We start from the raw sequence: 14,328 nt of genomic DNA, 5'->3' as shown, positions 1-14,328 counted from the left end.
AGTCATGGGGTTCTATGACATCTGTCCACAGGGATGGCCTTGGCTTCTCAGAATGGATTTGGAAGAAGACTACAAGGGCAGCCACCATCTGGCATCTGTAAAGGAAACGTTTCTCTTTCTGGTGCTTAAAATAAACAATGAGAAGTCTGCGATGATATCTTAGTTGGCGGAGGGCTGGCCTTGCAAGAAGGAGGACCTGAGTTTGATCCCTAGAACTCATGTGGTGGACGCCCTTGAAATCTTAGCAAAGGGAAGGTAGAAGCAGACAGGTTTCTCCAGGTTGTCACTCTGCCAGTCTCTCCTAATCAGTAAGCTCTGGGTCCTAGTGCAAGGCCTGAGGCTCAAAAACCAGGATGGATGGCTTCTGAAGAATGATACCTGAGGTTCAACTTGGCTTCTAAATGTACACACACACACACACACACACACACACACACACACACCTCAATGACCATGAACCCAGTCCCGCCTCTTTCATCTCAAGAAGAGGAGAGCTCCTGCTATATTGTTATGTATATATGCTACCACTAAGAAAAATGATAAACTCACAGCCCAGCATGCACAGCTGGAGACCTTCCTTCCAGTTATGTTTTCAGGCTGGCGGATGTTTGCACTGAGCTCCCATGCTATACTAGGAGCAAACGAAGCCTCACCTGCTTGTGCTCTACTCTGGGACCTCCACACAAAGGTTGGGTTGTCCAGCATGGCAGATTAATGAGCCACCCCCAGATGGCAGGCAGCTCGGCTGCAGTGGGTACAAGCTGTCAGAAGGAGCCATGTGTTTGTGTGGCGGGAGCGTCCAGGAGGCAAAGCCAGCTTCTAGGGTTGTTTGGGTGCCAGCCTGAAGCCAACTCATCCAGGGACTGCCAAGGCTGCTGTCTGCCAGAGGCTGTTCCTCTATCAGGATGCTGAGGGTCTAATGAATCAAGATGATTCAGGGAAAGCAGAGTCAGTAGTAACAATGGTTTACAGAGAGATTTTCATAGACAGACTCTCGGCTGCTGATTTCCTTTGGCAGGGGATGTGTGTGGGGAAAGGAAGTGGAGTCTGCCGTGAGTGGAAGTGGCATTGTCCTTTGTGTGTCTGGTGGACGATGGCTGGGCATTTCAATGAGATCATCTGTTTGTGTGATTAGAATAGCACAGGGGTGGTCCTTTCACAGTGGCTGTTAACCATTGTTACTGCCACAGCTATCACGATGGGCGTTATAATTGCTGTCTGTACAGAATGCTCCCCATGTGTACTGCCATTCAGCCGGTTTCACACAGGAGAGGCAGGATGTGAAGTCTGGGGAACATTAAGATTTAGTCACTTAGGTTATCTGGATCAGGAGCCCCATTGTCCACTTGCACAGCCTATTTCACTTCCAAATCATATTCTAGAGAGCACTAAAGTCACATGCAAAACTAACAGAGGATGTTATTTGCATAAGCGACCCTGTTTATACAACGCTAAACACCTTTAGTACATATATCAGTGTTAGGAACCTCAAAGCTGTGGCTTCTCTGAGTGGAGGGAAGATTGTGGGACCCTTGGCCAGCCCCTCAGAATGCCTGTCAGCATCTCCTGGAATCTCAGTGTTCTATAGATAATGCCTTGGGAGATGATCCCATGATGCTTTGCAGTTTTCCCAGGACTCATCCCCGTGTCTGGCCATTATCAATAACCCTGCAGGATGGTCATACCAGGAAATTTTCATGCACTGAAAGGTAAAAGTCAAAACCACATCCTAAGCATACTCACAGCTTTGAAACTTGTCCTTCTTGTAGGTTTGTGCGGCTATTTTACCTTTATATTAAATTTTTATATTGAAGCAGAAGTACATGCACATGTGTGCGTGTGTGTGTATGTGTGTGTGTGTGTACCTTGAGCCTGAATAATTGCCGTCTCTTCTGCAGTAACAATTTTAGATTGAGGCTATGTTTGTGTTTGTATGTGGGGGTGCATGTACATGAATCAGTTCTGTTATTGTTTGCTGTTATATAATCCTCTTCCTCAATGATAAAGATAACTTGTCTCCAACTCAGTGTTGGGTTTGCGTGTCACACAGGTGATAGCCAGGTGCACAGAGCTGCTGTTACCCTTTCCAGAGTTTCTTCACGCCAATGGCCCAAAAGAGTAGATTGTGAACAATATTCTTACTTTCTGCATGTTGACTGGTTGTGGGTCTCTGTATTATCACCATCTACTACGAAAAGAAACGTCTCTGATGAAGGTGGAGGGATGTGCCAACCTGTGTGTAGGAAGACAGAAACTGAGGGGGCTGTTCGTTACTATGTCATTTAACGGAATAATAACACGAAGGCCTATGCTCTAGCTAGGCACCATTTTCCCTCAGTTAATAGTTTCAGGCATGGGTTCAACTTGGATGGTGATTAACACAGAAATCCACAACTTGTCAACAGAGAATAAAAACCGTGGCGTGCTTGGCTGTAACAGGACGTCTATGTCATCCACCCTCCTACCAAAGCTCAGGGATCATTTTGAAGAAGGGGCAGAAAAATTGTAAGGGACAGAGGAAGTAGATGCCTGAAGCAAGACAGCATTTTGGGGGAGCAGCAGCCCAGTTACACAAGAATTCACAGTGGGTGGGACTGCATGAACAATGCTTGTACAAAATCAAGCCAGCCAAATGCCCAGCATGGGTGGGGGAGGGGCTCAGGAAGTCCCACCCTGTTTATCTGCTGTTGGCATGTGATGGCTGCTGGGGTGGTGGCGGGGGAAATGGAGTCCATTTCTTCAGGGAAATGACCATGGAGAGGCTACCCAGGCTCCACTAGATGGTCCTACACTGTGTACTTACTGTCAGTGCTAAGTGGACTCGCAGGATGTTTTTAGAAAAGAGAGAGATCCCATGAAATTGGGAGGGAAAGATGGTGTGAGAGAGGAGGAATTGAAGGGGAGGAAATCAGGGGTGGATTTGATCCAAACATATTATATGCATGTCTGAATATTAAATAAAATAATTGAAACATTCTTGTTGCTCCAAGACACTCAGTTTTGGCATATCATCTGATTCTGCTGTTACTGAAAATGGTTAGCAGCTTCCAACGTTGTTGTGTCTGTGTGTGTATGGGAGGAATCCACTTGTGTGCTTGTGAGCACATGGTCACAATAGCATGTGTGGAAGCCCAGAGGTCAACACTGGGTGACTTCCTCGTTTAGCTCCCACTGTATTTTTTTGAGACCAAGTCTCCTATTGAGCCTGAAGCTTGCTGTTCTGACTATACTGGCTGACCAGTGAGATCCCAGGATCAGCTTGACTTCTGGGCAGTGCTGGGGGAGGCATGCACCGCCACACCTGGCTTTTATGTGGGCGCTGTTGAGGTGGGTGAATTTTGGAATTGAATAACCTGGCTTTGAATCTAGGCTTTGAGTAATATAATATTTGATATTGTTTTCAACTTCTTTAGGCCTGAGCTTCACGTCTGGACAGTATGGATCACATACAACGGACTTCTTATTTTTCCCTTAAGAGTTATACAAAATAACGTCTACATAACAGCCTTGTGTTAAAACCATGAATATTCCATAAGAGGAATCACTACAATCATTCCTCCTTGAATGGTATGGTTCAAGACTGTGAGCCCCCAAATATACCTAGAGTAGCCCTGAGACACTGTACCCATAGTTTAATAGGCTTGTAGTGACTAAAAGTCGACAGCTGTGTTTGTGTCATTGAGGAAAACCGAGGACAAGTTCTTATGTGGTGAAATAACCAGCCCAGCCAATGTCATGCTGTCCTTGGGCACAGCTCCTTCGCTATGCTCCTCACCTTTCCCTAATATTTAAACAAATACTTGATGTCAATCATCTGTGTGTCTCCACTGCTAGACTGTAACCTCCATTTTGCTTGTGAATTTTGTGTTGGTGTTCTGGGTTCTCCAGCACTGAGAACAAGTGCTTTCGTTGATAATCACCCAGCAAGGTTTCAGGGAAGGAATGAATGACTCAGAGATGTGATGGTCGGAAGACATGCACACACAGACGCTTGTCCCTAGGTCAGTCTGACATGTAAATGCCACCACATGTACAAGCTGGGATGTCTGAATTCCTGCTTTATCTTTAAGGCTCTTGAGAGAGAGGTCCCACACTCACTACTGCCCTGTTTGGTCAGGGCTCTGCCTACTGAAAAACATTTTGCTTAATTTTCTTGGGTATTGGAGATTGCTTTCTGTCGTTGTCTTATAGATGGTCACAGTATGGATGCTGTTAGTTCACCCCTAAACAGCAGAGTAAATAAACCAATTTCATCAGATCTTATATATCTATCCTGATCTCTCTTGATTCCCCAATTGACCGCTGGCAAGGAAAATAAGAACTGAATTCTAACACAGTGGCAGGAAACGAACCTAGGATCCATCCTTACCTAGTCCTCCTTGGGCCAGCTGCCTAATCCCACTGGGTCTTTGTCCCTTATCTCTAAAGTGACTGAAAGGGAGCTGTATGTATAGTGCATATATCATACTGCTAGGCTTCTAATAAACCTCTGTCTCTGGGAGTGATATGGGCAGGTATGTGATTTAGAAACAACAACATTGCCAGTTGCTGATAACAGAGTGAGGTGGCCCATGACTTTAAGGCGGATCTTCCTGGACTAGACCGGGTGGAAGACCCTGCCTTTTTTATGTCACTCATAGCTTAGAGTGTTGAAAACAGTTCAGGGGTAGCTTCTTTGCCACGATTTGACATGGTTTCTTGACCATGTCATGATAATTTATATTAGAACAAATACCTCTAAATAGTGATTAGAATCGTTTGCCCGTGGACTTTAAAAAATAATTCTCTTTCTACAAAGTACGGTGATAATGGGACCATGAAACAAGGCCAATGGCATAAATGGTGCTTCATAGCTGCAAGAACTGAGGGTTAAGTTCTCTATCTTCTAATTGGTATTAAGCCTCAAATATCTGCTATGTCCATGACCAGTTATTACCCTGGAAAATAAGAGAACCATTGAGATGACCTCAGGACACCATTTTCCATGAACGCCAGTGACTTATGAATTTTATAATACATGTGCAGATGCCATCAGCATATCTTAAATTAATGTGTTTAATTAAATTAATATATGTGGGGGGGCTCTATCAGTCCTATCTACTGGTGTCTGTGTATGTGTGCATGTACTCACACCATTTTGTGCATATATAATCATCAATTCATTCATAAGTTATATGGCAGCCTTGTTCTATAATACAAATAACTTTCAATAGAGCATACAACTGTAACAGAGAAGCCACAGAACCAATGATGACAGAGCCGGAGACACAGTAAAAGTTGGCATTTGCCAAAGTTTAAATTAGTGACTGTCCACATTGCTGTGTAAAATAAGATCTTTTGGGAAGCATAGAGGAGCAAATATGGAAAAAGAAAGGAAAGATAGATAGATCCAAGGCTGTCGGGAAGAAGCAAGAACAGAGAGCCACAACATCCAGAGACGACCAGTAACCGGCTATAGGACATGAGACATCCTTGGGTAAGAGGAGGGGTAGGAAGAAGAAATGTAAATACAACTCTACTCTTAGAGGACTTGAGTTCACCGGCTGAAATCTCTTTCCTTGAGTTGTGCCGGTGTAAGAGGAGGTAGAAGGAGTAGGGCCAGTCAGTGAAGTCGGAGCAGTGAACTACAGCGTCCCTTTCCGCCCTCTCCATCTCTGTCGGTGGCATTTTGTTCAGCCGTGACAGCTGATGCACGGTCATGGGGCCGTTCTCCACACGTCTCTCAAGGTACACCGGCGAGGCTATGTTTGTCTCATGTCTCAATAACTAGACTTAAATTTTAGGTAGGGGCTTTTAGGACAGTGGTACACATCTGACTGAGTTTCGCCACAAGGGTAATAACTGGGGTTCATGTGGTCACTTTTTATTGAAGTTCGCCAGAGAAACCCTGCACTACAGTCTTGTCCTGATTAATGACGGGGACGTGCTCTGAAAAAAGCGAATCATTAGGGAAATTCATCATTGCATAAACATCAAAGAATGTGCTTATCCAAAGTATGTGGTATAACCTACTATATGTGCATGGTACATCACATGATACACACACACACACACACACACACACACACACACATATATATGGTCTGTTATTGACCAAAAAATGTTCTGCATTGTGTGACTGTATTTACCACTCTTTCACCACTGACACAAATCACTCCTAAATCGTTCTTCAAAGAGTGAGCATCGTAATACAAGAGTCAGCTGTTGGGATTCCCATTCCTGTTTCCCCACCCTCCACAACTCTCCATGTTCTGATAGCAGCTTTTTCGGACTCTGAGTGCTGAAGACAGGATGGGGTACCACTCTGTCTAGCCAAGCACCTGCTCCAGCTTGGAATCTACACAGTTCTAGGAACCTGGTCCTTATCAAATTGCTTCCCAGGAGGAAGAAAAGTATCTCCTCTCTAGTCTCACAGTCAGCCCACAGAACCACTGCCCTCCTTGGCTCTCTGCTCTAAGATTTGAGATTTTCCTTCACTATGAAGCATATGCGCTGCTGTGGAAACGGTGCTCTTCATATAGGTCCAATATCCGGAAGATGTTTCTCTTCTTTCTCTCTGTGTGTCTCTGGAGGCTGTGCAGTTTGTACTTCTATTTTCAGCTCAGGTGGCCTCCTGACTTAGTGTACCTGAGGCTACTCAGCACATAAACGCTTCCCTAACAGGATGCTTCGGCCTTTGTTCCTCCGAACAAAACACGGTGCAGGAAGTGCATATGAAATGGGTTTTATTGCAGTGCTCCAAGCCACAGCCCAGGAGGAAACTGTTAAATGTGCAGTCAACCAGGCAAACTTCCTAGCAAAGTTGATCAAAGCGTGGGTTGAGGCCAGCCCGGACTGCCCAGTGTTCTGCTGGAAAACAATGAAAGCATGAGAGGTCAGAGTCGACTTTGGTGGAGGCCTGGGGTGGACTGGAAAGAGCTGTTATTGTCATATTCTTCATTACTGCTGTAGCTTCCCCCTAAAGCTCATGTTAAAGGCTTGGACCCCAGCCCATGGCTCTGCTGGAGGTGGTGCGACCTTTGGGAGATGGTTCTAACGGAAGTGGGGTGAGTCTCTGGGAACTTAGCTTTGAAGACTCCTGGCACCTCTGTGTCTTCTTTTTCTGTTCCCCAGAAGCTCCCCCCACCACACATAGCAGCTATGATACTGCAGGGTCCCAAGCAGCGGGGCCAAAAGCCTGAGGACTGAAAAGTCTGCAGTCATGAGTCGGACAGAAACCTTGTCCTTCATGAAGCTGGTTAGCTCACAGATCTGTCGCAGTAACAGAAAGCTGACAAATACATGTCACGCTTGCCCCTCTGGTTTGTCTTTCTCTTCCATCCATAGCACTCTAAACCAGGCCCCAATCACCTATTCCAAATATCACCACATTCCCAGTGACTTTCTCATTAGGAATTAAGGACAATATTTTAACTATAATCTGAATGACCCCATACAGTTTGGTTGCCATGGTACTTATATCACGGAGTGTATTCTGCTATTCAGCGCCGGCACCCTGGCCACTCCTCAAATATCCCTACATCGTCATACATCTGAGCTTTTCTTCCCTTTTGCCGTTCCTCTACTTGGGTTGCTTTTGCCCCCACTTCCCACCCAGCCACCAAACCTCTTAACTGATAACACACAAAAATGGACCCCTGTGAGCCCAGTAACTGTACCCAGCAGACACACCAAAGCTGGCTGCTTCTCCTGTTAGGAGACAGCAGTGCCTCCTAAACAAGACTTGAGATCTTCCCCTACCAGAGTTTCCAAATGTCTTCATCTATTAAGGCTGAAATCCAGACTCCACCGTCTCCTTTAGGTCCTTCTCAGAGAGTCAGTCTCTGAGCCCTTCCCTCTTCTTATTTGACAGCTTTTATTATCCAAACCGTTCCCTTTGGTGATTGGTGACCAGTCCAGCTGACCACCCTCCTGGCTTGTCTAAAAATGTCCTGTGTTGTGTAAGTAAAAAGGAACAACGGTGGAAGTTTAGCTTGGGCTCTGAAGCCACATAGCCAAGGCTTTCAGATAACGCCAGCCTTCATTTTTCCCAGATCGCATCCCAGGTTCCCAGAGAAACAGGACTTGCCAAGTCTGCTTGTCATTTCTTCTAATTAGACTTTAAAATAGATCAGAGAACTCTTGTTTTCATTCCCCTTGAATTGTACAGCAGCAAAGTTCTGTTTATGTTGCCCAGATACGTAGATTTCCCCTAAAGAGTACCATATTCCTGACATCCTAAAGAGAGAGGAAAAGAGAACCAGGCCAGCCTCAGGGGACTGTGAGTCCTCCCCACCCTCGCACAGGGCTGCCACTGCTAGGCTTCAGGGTCCTCTGGGTGGGTATGGGAACCTCTTTTGCCCTTTGACTGGCTTTCTCTTTCTTCCTCGTCTGGTTCTCCACCCTTCCTCAGTTTCTAATCCAGAAAGGCCAAGAAACTGAGGAACTGATGGGGATCAACTGCAGGAGTTCAGGCAGCTTTACTCCTGGCTTGACAAGAGCTGTCCTTTGGCGAGGCTCTGTCCCTACCTTGAGTGGCATCGGCACTCACCACATGGGAATGGATAGAGTGTCAACCCAGTACTTGAAATGCTTCTTCCCATCTAGTCATTCTGCCATGCCCCCACCCTAAAGCACAGCGTGCTGGGGTTCTGTTGCTTATGGAAGCACCGATCACGTTTTTTATCAGACCAAAGGAAGATACAGTGGGATATAAGCCGTGTAATTGCTGTCGTACTTGGATTGTCATCTTTCAGACACTACCACCACACACGGGCGGGTTACTGGGTGTAATTTGAATACCAACAAGGACAGAATCAGGAAACCTTTACTAAGAGCGTGGAGGTTACTCTACTTGATGTCTAGAGCAGCCAGTACAGAGAGCCTTTAAATTCACCGAGGAGAACAAATCAATACCTTCTTTATCATTTGAATTTAAAAATGTGTCCAGTCTCTCAGACAATCTTTAGTTTTTAACTCTTATTTTTTGTGCTAGATTCAGTATCACATGGACTCCAATATTAAAAGTCATAACCGTTTCTATGCTTTTTTGATTATTTATCTTTCATTCAGTTCACCATTTCTCAAAGTGGAAGATATACGGGCTTCAATAAGACTTTCCCGGGGGGGCGGGGGGATGTGGTTGTGTTTGGAACACATCCAGGTTCCCGTGTGCTGTTGCTGTATTTCCCGTTGTGCTGATTGTTTTGTGTTGCCGTGACAAAAGTATCTGACCAGAAATGAGAGGAAAGGTTGGATTTGGTTCAAAGTTTCAAGAAGTATTCAGTCCATCAGTGAAGTGTCTCAGCCTGCAGTGGCCGGAGTCGTTGTTGTCGGTGGCTGTTTACACGGTGACAGACCAGGAACCAGAGAGAACAGACTAGCCAGAGGTGAGGTCAGAGGCCTGACCCTATTGATTCGGTTCTAACAGCCAGCTCCTACCTTGGAAATATTCCACAGCGTCATAAACTGGAGGCCAAGTATTCAACACACGAGCCCATGGAGCGTAATTCAGATTCAAACTGTGGTCCTGTGTTTGGGGTAAGCCTTCAAACAAAGAAGTTCAGCATAACTGAGCGAGAATTCTGCGTTTTGAGCAGTGTTTGCCCAGAAGCTTGCTATCCGGCTGTGTCAAATGAGCTTCGTCAATCCAAACACCAGCCTTCTGATGTGTAAACTGTCGCGGACTGGATGTGAAGTACTCTGCCTGCGGTTCGTGCGCTGAGTGCTCACTTCTCAGGCAGAGCTGCCTCTGAGAAGCAGTTAGACTGAGTGCTTGCCCAGTGGCCTGTTAGCAGGTAGATGAATTTCTCCTTTTAGCAGAGAGCAGGCCTAACACTCGCTGGAACTGAGGCAGATGTTACAGGAACCTAGGAAACCGCTGGCCCACTGAGGAGCCATGGGGCCAGGTGAGAGCTGGAAAGTGAGGCGGGGCGCACTGCCAGCAATCAAAAGGAGCTGAGCTGGAGGGAGTAGATTTTAGGGGTGGTGCCTTTAAAGGGTACATCCTGTCTCCTCCACTCTCCGCTTTCTGCTTGCTGTTAAGGAAGCAGCGGTGTCCCACCAAGCCTCCCGCCATGATGTACTGCCTCCACAAAAGCCCCTGAAATGGAACCATGGGATGGAATCTCTGAAGCCATGGAGTTACGTAAAATTTTTTTGCTTTAAGCTGTTTCTCTTAGATATTGGGTCTGGAAAAGTCTAACATATAAACCAAGAAGTTACCAGTGAACATATTGGGTTCACTAAAACAGCTTCTGCCAGTGGAGGAAATAACACCATGTTCTTACTGCTGTGGAAAGAGACCTTGGCTGTCAGTGAGAACTTACTGACTTCGCTTTGTATATGATTATTGTATCAGGCAGGGTTCTCTAGAGGAACAGCACCATAGATTGTGTGTGTATGTGTGTACATGCATGTGTATACACTGGATATTCTTGTCTTGTCTCGTATGTATATTAAGGAAGGAGACTTATTAGATCGGCTCACATCATGGGGTAGGTAGTATGACCCTGGTTGCCTGGATGGATGTTCTACCCGACGGCTGCACAGTTCCCAATGCAGAGACCTAGAAATTCCTGGAGAATCACTGTGCTGTCTACATAAGCAGGTCAAAGAAGCCGGAATCTGAAGTCAAAAGAGGATGGTGGCAGCAACTTAGGTAACGTGCATTCTGGAAGGAAAAGGCACAGGCAGGCAGGTGAGCAACTCTGCCCTTGCCCCATGCTGTCCGAGGAAGGTGCTGCCCACTGTTGATCTCACATCGGTTGATCTTTCTGTAGACATCCTCACAGACACGCCCCAATGGTGCATCTCCCGGGCTCATCCTAAATCCCATCAAGATGATAATGAAGAGCAACCACCAGGGCTGGAAACATCAACTACCTGATTTTACAGGCTACAAGCTGTTCGGGAGCTGTCAGTTAGGAAGCCGGCTGTGCCAGGAGCTGTGGTTTAAGGAGCTCTGGTCAGAAAGGCAAATGGGCTGATTCGTCTTGGTCGTATGACGCATGAGGCAACGGTCATGAATGGGCGTTCAGATTGTGGCTTGGGTATTCTGCATCAAAAGACCCAGAGGCGTGCAATACATGTTAAGAAGGTCTTTAAAAACTCTGTATGATTTAAATAAGATTAGCTTTAGGACTTACAGCGCTTTAAGTTGTGTGTTGTCATCCGTAGACTTTCATGCTTGAATTAAAAGAGATGAATGATATTAGTGCATTTGCGTAACCCAGAAAGCTGGGAGAGGATATATATTAGCCCCTGGCTCTTACACTCTTGTCAGCTGTGAGGTTTCCTTTTCCCTCGCGGTCTGCTGACCACCAGTCTGCCAGGACAAAGGGGCAGAAGTGGTGACAGAGAGCTCTGTGTGGCCTGTGAATAGGGGAGACAGCTCAAGTTATTCAAGAGTGCCGCAAGATACAAAGCTGGGGCATCACCTGATTTGCATGTTCCTATCCTAAAGCTCCTAGTACTAGCCCTAGCTACCTTATGTGGAAGCCCGGTTTGTCATAAAGCTTCTAGCACAATGTCTAATTATCATATGGTCAGCAGGGAACTGTGTCAAGGGTCACACTAGAGATAAGCTAGGTATCCAGGCCTAGAGATATTCTCCAAATAAGGTCAGACAGAAAGCAGGAAGCCCTCCCCTGGGAAGGAGTCCTCTGTGCTGCCTAGCCTGAAGAGAGATGCCAGGTCAAGGTAGACTGCAACCTCTGACCAGCAGGGCCTCCCAGCATAAACCAGATTCCTTGTCCTAGAAATGATTTTGATGCAGCATTGTGACATGAAAAGTAAGGAGAGGAGGAAGTGTGGGCTCTGGTTTCAGTGAGCACACACGATTTCCTGAGTCCATTCAGTTCTCTTCCTTCCTAACCTCCACATACTGCTGGGGAAAAGTCAGGCTTTCTTTGTATGAGCATTGAATTAGCCTCATTAAAATAAAATAAAAAGTAGAAATGGAATTGAAAAAAAGCTGAAGGACAGTTTTATTAGAATTTATGGGAAAACAGTAGGACAAGCCAACTCTAAACCGTGGCAACCGCCAGGAGGAGGGAGATAGAGAATAGCAAGAGAGGAAATCATGCCTTTTAGGTGGAATAAAACCAGCCTGCTTTGCAGAGGAGGTCAGCAAGCAGCTACATGGTGTAAGTAGTGTGGGATTTAGAGAAAGAAAACCCAGAGTATTAGAGAAAGCATGTATGTATTTCTGGACAGGATCTGTAAAAGACAGAAAATAAACTTTTTTTTTGGAACTCAGGAAAGTGCATGGGCTTAGTGCATCGTGTGGCAAGGAGCTGTATAGAGAGGTTTCCAAGAAGCACATTGTCTCGTTAAAGGGGTAATTATTCCTCCCATCTCCTTATCATGTGTGCAGATGAATCTCTTTTCCTGAGAGGTAGACTAATGACCAGGTGATCGACAGGCACAGTGGGAATAGCACGTAAGAGAGAAGACAAGAACAGAACGTGTAGTAGGTAGAGATAAGAGGATGTAGTCTATCTGCAAACAGATAAGAAAGTCACGTCACCACCAAGAGGACAGCAGGGCACAGACGGAGGTAGGAGTCACTGAGAGAGAAGATGCCTTCCAGGCTCTGTGAGATCATGACTCCACAAATGTTAGCCCATCTTGAGTAATGATGCCTGGCACGTGTAATCTGTTAAGGATGGTGGGCTGGGGGTGGGGCACATGGACAAGGATCAACTCCAGTTTCCTTAGCTTCCTGGTAACTCTCATTAGCAATCTGACTGAAATATCACACGCACTTCCTGCAGGTGCTGCTCTTGCAGAGATCTGACCGGGATAGCCGTAGGGAGGAGGGAGCAGCGGCCATTTGCTTATGAGCAATCTAGTTATAAAAATTTGCAGTCAAATTTGGTTACTGGTGCTGCTGTTTTTGTGACTACCTACCATTGCTACGGCTATGATTGCTGCTACTACTGTTTTGTATCCTTCCTCTCAGTGGCTGTGTGTATTTCTCCTCCTCTTCATCCCCTTCCTCCCTATTCCTCCTTCTGTTTTTGGGTGTAGAACAAGACACTTTCAACAACATCCTTAGGTATCTTGGTTTCCCTTATTCTTTGATATTTGAACCATCAATTAATTGCCAAACATACTTATTGTTCTACCTCATATTAGGAAGATCAAAGCCAAGAGGGGGTCACATGCTTAGCGTCCACAAACACAGCTTCAAGTGTCATTGCTGTACTGTTTTGTGCATTTTAGTGGTAGCTGGTGACACAGTTGTCACTGCTGTCTACAGAGGCTCGTGTCCAGCATCCCCAGGGCTGCCTGCAGTCCATCCCTACAGGGCCCTTTCTCCACAGCAGCAGTGTTGGGTGTGTTTCTGACATGCCTGCTCCACTTGGCTTCACTGTCCTTCCTCAGCAAGCCGTTCAGCAGACACAGCTTACCATCAATCTACAATGATACTTTCCAGATGTACAGGGATGCCCAGCCTTACCCACCTGGGTTCTTTGAGTCTTCTGTTATTGTGAGTTTCTGTGCTCAGAATGTATTTGTGGTCTCAGGTAATATTTAGTTTTAAAATTATCTATCTATCTATCTATCTATCTATCTATCTATCTATCTATCTATCTATCTTTGTACTGAGTTAAAAAACAACCATGTCTTAACACGAAGAATAACAACTAACCCGTCAAGTGCTGTGTTAATGACTTGATTCCAGTTCATCATCTTGGGGAAGGGAACACTGGTTTAAAGATGACCTGTTGAGTAAAGTAAATATTTACAGTATTTAGAGTGTCTAAGATCTTTACACGTAACATAGTGCATTTCCTGTCGCCTTGGTTACTACCACTCAACAGAATCATGAAGGCAGCTCTTCCATTGGGCCTGTGTATAGAGGCCTTGTATAGAGGCCTTGTATAGAGGCCATGTGTATCCCTAGCAGCGCCTCCAGGTGACGCTGGCAGGAATGACATCTAGAGCCCACTCAGTCATCTCTCTACTTGTACCACATTTGGGTTTTAAATTGTTGGAGACAAGCTAGACCCTGACAAGCTTCACACTGTGAATTTACACATTTCCAAGGTTATCAAGGCTACATTTTATGATACTTAGGAGCCAGACAGGGTATGCTGTGGCCTCATTGGTAGGCCTTGGACAGGTCACTCACTGTGTGTGGGTTTTCTCATCTGTGAAGCAGGGGTGGGGCTGTCTCTACTTCATAGGGCTGCAAGAGTTAATTGAGTTATCATCTGTGAAGTGCCCATGAGAAGAGAGCAAGACCTATAGTCTTACTAGCGCCTCCTGCTGTCTTTGTTGCTCGTTATTGTTGTTGTTATTGTTGTTGTTGTTTCCTGGGTGTGAAGCCAGAATTGTAAT

The 14,328-nt window shown here is 45.7% G+C and overlaps 1 protein-coding gene across 9 annotated transcripts in view; it reads left to right on the top strand.

Annotated features, from left to right (window-relative positions):
• Positions 1 to 14,328, top strand: part of Dgki (diacylglycerol kinase iota) — a 450,455-nt gene that overhangs the window by 172,939 nt on the left and 263,188 nt on the right. The gene's annotated exons all lie outside the window — the stretch shown is intronic.

The sequence above is a fragment of the Microtus pennsylvanicus genome, chromosome 19 (genome assembly GCF_037038515.1).
Source record: "Microtus pennsylvanicus isolate mMicPen1 chromosome 19, mMicPen1.hap1, whole genome shotgun sequence".
Taxonomy (NCBI): Eukaryota; Metazoa; Chordata; class Mammalia; order Rodentia; family Cricetidae; genus Microtus; species Microtus pennsylvanicus.
Note: the sequence above shows the minus strand (reverse complement) of the source record. Positions and strands in the feature narration are given on the sequence as shown.